This window comes from Hylobates moloch, unplaced genomic scaffold (genome assembly GCF_009828535.3).
Source record: "Hylobates moloch isolate HMO894 unplaced genomic scaffold, HMol_V3 SCAFFOLD_9, whole genome shotgun sequence".
NCBI classification, from domain to species: domain Eukaryota; kingdom Metazoa; phylum Chordata; class Mammalia; order Primates; family Hylobatidae; genus Hylobates; species Hylobates moloch.
The window spans coordinates 87459552-87469753 of record NW_026652284.1 but is presented as its reverse complement, the minus strand read 5'-3'; the positions used below and the strand labels follow the sequence as shown (position 1 = coordinate 87469753).

The 10202-nt window shown below is 35.6% G+C and overlaps 1 long non-coding RNA gene across 1 annotated transcript; it reads left to right on the top strand.

The window, feature by feature from the left end:
* The first annotated feature begins 987 nt into the window (after positions 1-987).
* Positions 988-9533, top strand: LOC131384232 (uncharacterized). Its single transcript, XR_009214889.1, has 3 exons — positions 988-1091; positions 6256-6307; positions 9414-9533. It is a non-coding gene; the product is annotated as an uncharacterized LOC131384232 (long non-coding RNA).
* The last annotated feature ends 669 nt before the right edge of the window (positions 9534-10202 follow it).

The window sequence follows — 10202 nt, the reverse complement described above, 5'->3', positions numbered from 1 at the left end:
AGTCTCAATTTATGTAGAGCTACTTCATTAGATAAGCAGACTTCTTAGAAGCCAGACCTCCCAAACCAGCATTTGTAATAAAGAAAAAGGGGCTGTTAATAGTAATTCCCTCATTGTTGGTGGTAGAATTTTCTATTTATGTTTGTTTTGGGGGATTTTTTTTTAGAACCAGCAGAGACAGAAGATATTTCTAATAATGAAATGGAGGAAAGGAATGTAAAAAGTTCAGAAACGAGGAACATAATTTAATTCTCCTCACCCAAAATATCTATAATCTAAGTATATAAGCCTGATAAATTTTTTTTAAAGTTATAAGTTATGTTGTATCTTATCCATGATTATTTTGGATAAGAATGGCCAATAATAAAATGATGATATTGAGGCTGATGATGATTATGATGGTGATGATAGTCCAAAAACAAAACATGTTATTTAAAAAATATTTTTGATTATAAAAGATAAGGGAACTGAGGTGATAAGAAATAATAAAATAACCCACTAATAACAATGCTTGGAGTGTTCTATTTTGACTTGGGAGCGTGAGGAAGATTAAACCTATGTATAAAGCCAAGAATAAACCACTGACCCTCCAGAAAAAAAAGAAGATATGATCGGTTTTTAGTCCTTCTTTCCAACAGTGATTTCCAGGAAGCAGTTTCCTCATGATATCGTTTTTCCTAATCTTACCTACAATATTACAATTTGGAAGCATCTTTATCATACTTTGTTATAAAATATAATCATTGCTGGACCAGCTATTACAGTAGATAAGTGAAATTTATTATACCATATATTAGTAATATTACACTCTAATGTATATTGTTAGATGTGGAGGAGGTACATTCTTAAACTCCCTTGTGGGGAAGCTCTCATACATTATCTCTTATTCTCCACAAGCTTGATTCTCAAAAGTATCGACATAAATGTAGAAACAGCCTGCCTGAATGTTTGTTTTTGAGAGGCCTGAGTTCCTGCCTCTCAACAGAGGTCTAACACTCAGACCAACAAAAGATTGTGATTCTTCACTGAAAGTCAAATGCCATTGAAAATATAGAACCCTGACCACTAGATCTCAAGATACTGAAAGGCTGGTAATCTGATAACAACATTTTATTTGATATTGGAAAATATTATTTCTTTAAATATTGCTTTGAAGGAGCACTACATGTTTGTTTGTTTGGTTGTTTTTCAAATTTCAATTTGCCACATTGAGTGTTCCTGCGTGACCCACAGATACACAGTATCTGTGTCCTTTTCAATTTTGCTGACCACTGAACCTATTATAAGGGATATGAGCTTCCTACACAGAATTGGCAGGTGAGTGAGCCTAGCATCCATGAGCACACACCTTTTCATCAGGCTTTGTGTTTGTACCTTGAAGTGGGTTATTACTGAATCCAGACACTTTAGAAGGTCCCTGTGGAATAAAAAGTCCATTCTACATGTTGTAATATATAAGATAAAGTTAGAGTTCTAACTGTTCTCTGATCAAGGACAGAAAGCGAGTTTACACTGTACATTCTTAACGGACCTTCTTTGAAACACCTTGATCTCAATTCAATGTTACTAACATAGTTGTTGAATGAAGAAACCATCCCCAAATCTCTTAAATGCAGTATACTGTATTAGAATATGTTCGAACTAGAAATCTAGTTCACAACATTATTAAATTGGATGCCAATAGATAGGAAAAAGTGATTATGACATTCAACAAATTATTGTCTGCCTTTAGGTAACAGATAAATAAATAAGCCCAGATATCTGATAACCATTTAAATTTCCAATACAGCCACAATAAATCCCCTGAAGCTTAATTACAATAAGAAAAACCTAATACTAAAGTATCTAATTAAGAGCATCCCTTAACATCTGTTCCATAAAATAGAAATTTGCCAATATATGTACTATTGTCTCTGAATTAATTGCTTTATATTTTTTAGTGTATCATACCAGCAAACATTATAATCATTCAGTGCATGAATTTTGTCTTTATTCATTCAACCAAGATGTCTATTTCTATTTTTCTTCATGCTTAAATGAACAGTACAGAGTATACAGATGAAGCTCAATAAGTAATTATTAACTAGGCTTCCTATATGACCTTGTACTAGGCTCAAACAATACTTTCAGGAATTGACATCTGTAATCAAGGTGTGGTATATCACTTCAGGAAATGCATATTATTCTTCATAATGCTTTAAAAATCTCAAGAAAATGTATGCTTTCTCAATTATTCTCTGTGATGGCTATTACTTCTGCTCATAAGTATGCAGTTGATTGCTTCAAATATATTTGTGAGTAATTCTCAAAGTTTGTGAGAACAGTTTCTTTTGTTCAGTTTTCTTTCTAGAGCTCACAAGCCACATAAACTTTCACACAAGTTGCCTCTCACAGCAGGAAGTTCATAGAGAGAAAAACCTAACGGTACCAACCAAAGACTTGACTATACCCTTAGCTGTAAACAGCAAAGCATTTGACCAAAAATGAATTGGCCAAAGCTGGAGCAATTCGAACAACAAAATAAATAATAATAAGACTGTATTACAACCCAAAGAATAAAATAAATATCCATTAATCCATACTGATATCAATAAATGATTAAACAAACAAATGGGGAGGTGGGATAGCTGCTCCTTAAAGAAAAATTCTAACTTAAAAATGTTAAATACATGAGGGAAACAAAAAGTCACTACTGAAACACTGCAGTAATACAGCTGCAAGCAAGATTTACTGAAGAATGCTAAATTAAAGAGAAACAGAAAGTCTACATAGCCTCAAAGTACCTCCCTCAACATATTTATTAATTACTGTGGTGATTTGTAAACATAGCAACATATTTTATGACACACATTCTTTGATGCTCTGCTTTAGAGGGTGAAGCGAAATCCTTCCCTCCTTGAGTATGGGTTGGACTTAGTGGTTTATTTCTAAAGAATATAGTACAGAAAGGGAAGAATAGTGACTTCACAGTAGCGAAACCTGGCACGTACCACCAGGTTATCAAGGTCAATATGGCTTGTAATAAAACACTGATATCCCGAACCTTTTTATTTGATGAGAAGAATATATCGCCTCTGTGTATTTTTTCTCGAAATTCATAACCTCAGTCTAATCATCAAAAAATCAGACAAACCCTAATTGAGGGACATTTTACAAAATACGTGACCTACTCTTTAAAAGTGTCAAGGTAATGAAAGACAAGAAAAGGCTGAGGGGCTCTTACAGATTGGAGGAGATTAAGGAGACATGATCACTAACTGCAATGTAATATCGAGGCTTGGACATTGGGGCAGCAAAATGCCATTAGGAGAAAACTGGGGAAATAGGATTAAATCTATAGTTTGGTAAATGGTATTGTAACAATGTGAATAACTTAGTGTTGACCATTTTACCATGCAAAATGTACAAGATTAACTTTAGGGGAATAAAAGAGGTCTCTGTACAATTTTCATTTTTTTTTTTTTTTTTTTGGAGATGGAATTTCACTCTTTTCGCCCAGGCTGGAGTGCTATCTCGGCTCACTGCTACCTCCGCCTCCCAGGTTCAAGTGAATTTCCCGCCTCACCCTCCTGAGTAGCTGGGATTACTGGTGCATGCCACCGCAGCCGGATAATTTTTGTATTTTTAGTAGAGACAGGGTTTCACCATGTTGGCCAGGCTAGTCTCGAACTCCTGACCTCAAGTGATTTGCCCAACTTGACCTCTCAAGGTGTTGAGATTACAGGTATGAGCCACTGTGCCCAGCCTCTGTACCATTTTTATAACTCTTCTAAAGACTAAAATTATTTCAAAATAAAAAAATTTAAATTTTTGGAAGAACTCAAGTGAAAAACCTTCTCTTCAGGCAGGTAACATGTCATTTATTCAATCATTTATTCCTAGAATGCAAACTTCATGAAAGCAGGGAATTTACCAGTTTTGTTCACCACTATAGCCCAAACATCTAGGTGTAACATATGATGAGGGGAATTTTTAAAAATTTGAGCTATAACGAAAACAAAAACAGAAATAAAACACCATTTAATAAAGTTGACTTATCCTTATATCTGAAAAGTAAAAAGTAATGACCATAACAACAGCATAAATCGTAGATATGAAGGATATTCTTAAACTGTCCCTATTTTTTTAAAAGCTATCAAGTTCTCATAAGACATTTCTCATTTTCCTAGTTTTGAGGAGCTGAGATGAATTTACTGACAAGGAATCACCCTGCACCTTGTTTCAAGGCTCTTTAATCATGAAGTTAGATATCGCCTTCTGAAGATTTAATAAATAGCTACAGTGGCTTGGGGCAATAGACAACCAGTCGGTATGGAAAGTGATCTGGAACTTGTTACCGATCACCAGGAACTTGTTAAATGATGTACTCTGTGACTGATGGAGGCTTTTGAGTTAACACTCTGCAGGAAGCTGACAGGGCACAGGTTACACTCTGCTTTATCTTCAAACAGGTTTTAGGAGGAAGGAAAAATAGGAGGGAGATTACAGACACCTCTGGTGAGAATTCCTTAAATGTGAGAGAGTTTCACCCTGCTGTCAGAAAGCTTCATTCCTGACACTTTCCTCTATCTAAACAGAATCATCTTTGGAGCGTAAAAATGACAGGATATGGCTTTTCAGTCAGAGGAAGGGTAACTATTGGTGAAGTGATTTAATCCCTGTAATCTGACACAACAAGGAAAAAAATAAATAAATATTCAGACCCATATTCAAAATGTGCTACTTTGGAGCCAAGACACAAATAATATGTCTGCTTAGCAACTGAATTGGCCAAAGTAAATAATATTTTCTCTTCTGCTTCTTACCTCTCCTCAATATATATATGTAGATATAATTCTTGCTGAAAACCAAAAGGAACATACCATATGATGTTTTTTTGCTAATCTCATAAAATTACAAATAAAACTTTCATAGAATCATAACATCTGCTTTAGCAGTATTTTGGAGAAAAGCCATCTCTGCAGAATCACATGAGGACATACAGCTTAATGTGCAACTTGCCTTTCACATTTGGCATTCACATTGTCTTTGAGAGAGCTTGGAGAACGTTAGCAATAAATGTCAGATGAGGAATAGAAAACCTCTGGACATGTGAAGACTTTTGCCTTATGTTACTGATAGTATTATCAAAATTGAAGTACAGTGTTATTAATTTGTTCTTAAGACCTATGCTAAGGTTTTTTAATATACATTTCCTTAAGAAACAAATGGTATGACTAAATGTACAATGGAATGTCCAAAGAGTTTGACCTTTGTTTTCAAGCTGCAACTACTTGAAGAGTATCAAGTTAGAACTCTACTGGCAGACTGGAAAAGAGCCTGGTGCATCCTATGCCTTTCTTCTGTCTCCATCTCTACTTCCAGAAAGCCAGATCATATCTAAATATTTCTCAAACATAGCCATGTCATTCCATTCCTGTTGCTACCACCCATATCCAGGCCTTCATTTTTCTCATCTCCAGTCCTGCTTATATCCATCCATTGGCATTCTGGTAAACAAGCTTTCCAACAACAACAGCAACATGAAAACCAGTAACAACAAAACATTTCCTTGTGGTGTTTGCCATTTCCAATATATAAACAGTCTTACCATGGCCAATTTCAAGCTACCAACAATTTAACAACCAGTAAGATTCCTAAATCTTTGAGAATTGACTCTCCTGTGCCAGCTCAGCACACCACTGTCTCAATGCAGTACCCAGTGCAGCCAGTCATCTGTAATCTCCTTGCTTAAGAACCTTCAATATCTCCCACTTCCTTTAGCACTAAGTCCCAAATCCCTCTCTAAATTGACAAGCCCCCTACACTCTGGCCCACATCCACCTCATTTTTTTTTTTTTTTTTTTTGAGACAGAGTCTCGGTCTGTCACCCAGGCTGCAGTGCGGTGCCGTGATCTCAGTTCACTGCAAGCTCCACCTCCTGGATTCACACCATTATTCTCCTGCCTCAGCCTCCTGAGTAGCTGGGACTACAGGCGCCTACCACCACACCCGGCTAATTTTTTTTTGTATTTTTCGTAGAGACGGGGTTTCACTGTGTTAGCCAGAATGGTCTCAATCTCCTGACCTCATGATCCGCCTGCCTCGGCCTCCCAAAGTGCTGGATTGCTGTCCCTCTTTTAACCACACACCAGCTACACTGTTTTGGTTTGCTTTTGTTTTCTAGTTCCTTTAACTTATCCTGGTATCTCTAGTCATTGAGCCATCTATCCTTTGCTCCCTGCTCTGTTCACTTTAATTACTTTTACTCCTTAGATCTCAGTTTAAACAGTCAACATCCAGGAAGACTCTATACATTGTAAATCAGGTAAGTATCATTCTAATGTACATTTGTGTGCTTTCCTCATATCAGAAAACTCCCCAAAGTCCCTCAGGATTACTTGTTTTATTACCTTTTCACTCACCAAACGTAAAAGGTCTCAGGAGCCATGTGTCTGAGATCATCACTCTTTTCAGGGTCTAGCAAAAGTGCCTGGCACCTAGCACACCTTTACCTTTTTATTAAATGGTAATTAAATGGGGATTTTTATCTGATCTACCTGATCCTTAGTACAGGGCATATTTATAAATAAAAGAAATTCATAGCTATATTCAGTTATATTATAACTTTTGCCATTAAGAGTCAAGTAAATTCCAAAAGAAAAGGTTTTCCATATTCTCGCCACCAAAATATGGTTTAAAAAGTAATATATTCTGAAAGCTGAGGTCTTATGAAATCAAAGTTATGTAGCTCATGGTGATGACTAAGGAATGCCACTCTTAAAGGGGATTTCTGAGTATAAAACAGGAACACATTCTTCCCTAGTCCAGAGCACACACTTTTGAATCTTGGTTCAGGGCCTAGAACCCAGAGATGAATTTTTATAAACTTGTCAAAGCTAATAAACAAGAGATCTCTGTATTAAGAAAGAAGTCAGAGCAGATGATCTTCATGTTTGTGTCCAATTCAAGAGTTCTAAGAATTCATAAAATAAATATGGGTGGTAGGTGATGGTAGAATAATATTCTCTTCTGCCTCCACTTAGTCTTTTATCCTGGCACCCTGGCAGTGACCCTGAATGTTAGGAGAAAATGTAACTGCAAATAGAGACACACTTCCACCAAGCAGTGCCCGGAAAGAAATAGGCTAGCATAGTGAGAACAATTTTGCTTTGCAAACCATCAACCTCTTCTTTAACGTTAGTGTTGGAAAAAAATTATCTTCAGAGATTCAAGGAACTAAAGATATATGTAAAAACAAAACATAAAATGCTTAAGACATTGTGTATGTGTATTCTTAAACCTTACAGATTCCTAGATGTGGATTCCCACATAAATCAACCAAAAATATTAGAGCAGTTTATAAAGAATGCCTTATAAATATTGCAATGTATTTTTGAAACCTCAACTAAAATTATAACCCCACAAATAAGAAACAGCCCTCTTCCTTTCAGGATGTGAGTGCTGAATACCTCCTATTAGAAGTCTAAAATTAGCTCTACAGGTGGTGTTGGTGGTATACATCTGTCTGTGATATAGTCTGTGCCCTCAGGAGATGCACAGTATAATAGAAGAGACACATAGTGGAAATACTTGTAATTCAGAGTGATGAGTACTGCCATAAAGATATGTATAAACTATTCAGGAACAGGGAGTGAATACCACGCATTTCCTTTTAATTAGTTCTTTAAAATGCCACAGAATATTTTCAAATAGATCTTACATTATATTATATGTCTCCCTCTCAAATTTTAACATATCAGATGCATTATTAGATTGAATTTGCATATTGATTTTAAATTGTATTGCATTTTCAAAAATGTTTACATGTGAAAAAAAGTATTTGTATAGAAGTAAAGAGATAAGTGAAGAAAACTAACTTCAAAATGAAAGCCAAATTCTTCTTAGATAGGTGATTCTATTAATGGGGAAATATTATATTACAAATATATCTGATAAGTGATATGGTTAGAAAGGTATCTTTTCCTCCAGTGCTTAGGTTTTGGCTGGGCAAATTTGGGGTGAGGTGTGGGAATGGTGACAGCACTCTACAATTTAAGGACGGACTGGAAAGATAGTTTCCAGGGCAAACTCATTTGTGAAAGAAGTAAAAATAACAGAAAAAAAGGATAGGAAAGTAGGGAAACACCAATAAGAATATTGTGAATTATTCACCACGTTCACCCTAATCAACATATCCATCACCTCCCATAACCTTTTTTTTTGTGCTGAGAACATTTAAGATCTACCCTCTTAGCAAATTTCAAGCGTATGATACAATATTGTTATTCGTAGTCACATTGTTGTAGCTTAGATCTTTTTAACTAGATATAATTTTTAAATAGTTAACTGTATCTCAATAAAGTTGGGAGAAAAACTTAAAATTTAAAACACTGTGAGTTTGTCCTCTAATACATAAAAACCCAGAAATTTTCATCTTGAATTTTACAAGAAAGGAGTGGGGAGCATAATGAAATGTGAGATATAGACAGGGCTGGGTTCACGGGCATGCAAACTATATGATCACCCTACATGTTGTTTAATGCTCTGCTGTTGTCATCTTAAAATTCCTAATAATCTTTGGAGGTATATTTTGTAGGTGAAGTCCAAATGAGACAATGGAGCTTGTGCGTGAGCAGAGGAGATAAGAGCAATATGCATATCTGCCATTTTTGCTGCCCTATTTGCATGCAATAGTTTCAATGTCACATGAGTGTAGAAATCCCAGGGACCTACCCTGCATGGGAGTTCAGCAAGACTCAAAGCATGAATAAAGTACGCGTATTATGTCTACTCTTGAGCAAGTGGGGCCATTGACAACCCTTAGAAATCACAGTGTCCAGTCAAACTAGAACTTGCTTAAAATGCAGAAAGAGGGCAATAATTTTCCAAAAAATACAAATAATCAAGAAATCTATCATACCACTTACATTGCTTCTTTGTATTAGCTGACCCTTATGCTAAAAATGTTAACATTATGGGAAGATAGGCAATACATAGTTCCTTTTCCTTTCAGTTCTTTTTTATTCATCAGTAAGCCTAAGACAGAGAGTGTTGGTAGAATGTGCACACATCAAGAAATGAAATAAAAAATAGCTGAGTTAGTTTTGTGCAGCATTTCTGTGGTTCTAGTCATAATTACATATATATGCATGGATGAGTTGTAAAAGATAAATTGTAAAATATCAGTGATTCTACCTATAAATTAAATGTTGTAATATGGCATTAAATCTGGAATTGCATAATGTAAAGATGAACAGTAAAACTCATTCTAATAATTTATGATTTTGATTTTCTTTACTTAGAACAATGATAAATAACAAAAAAAAAAAATACCATAACCAGTAGAGAGAAAAACTACAGAGGTGAGAAAACTTTTACATTTTACTGTGTTTAACAGCACTTTCTTTCCTGCTTTATGTGTTTGTCACTAGGCCTCAAAATTAAGTAGCAGGCCTTGGATGTATAAGGTACAGGAAGGGAGAAAGGGAGGCAGCAAGATGAAAGGAGAGGTCTAGAAGTCTCCTGGACACATACCCAAAGGCAAAGCAAGGGATGGAGGATTACTTCCCAGGTTCTCAGGTGACTTCAGCTCAGAGTGATTTTCTTCTCCAAGCTGTGGTTAATGAAGTTTTCACATATGCTAAATCACTATATATTATGTATTTGATACTAATAAAAATGTAAACTCATTATTGGCAGAGGCTATATTTTAATCTTTATATATGCATATTCTCTTACAATGATGTCATTATTAGAGAATTTTTAAAGTATTTAACTTATATCTGTTGAGTCTACCCTCAAGATATGTCCAGAATCTGAACATTTCTCCCAGCCGCTACCTCTACCAGGGCTGGCCCACCACCATCATATCATACCTGGATTATCACAATGGTGTCCTAACTGGTTTCCTGGATTTTGCCCCTCCTCCCATTACATACCCTTTTAGCACAGCAGCCAGAGGGATTCTTTCAAAATTTAACTAACAGATTAAATGCAATCCCTGTCAAAATGCTAATGACATTCTTCACAAATTTTTTTTAAATCCTAAAATTCCCAAGGAACAACAAAAGACCTCGAATAGTTAAAGCAATCCTGAACAAAAAGGACAAAGCTGGAAACATCACACTACCTGACTTCAAATTATACTTCAAAGCTATGGTAACCAAAACAGCATGGGACTGGCATGAAAATAGACACGTAGACCAGTGGAACCCAACAGA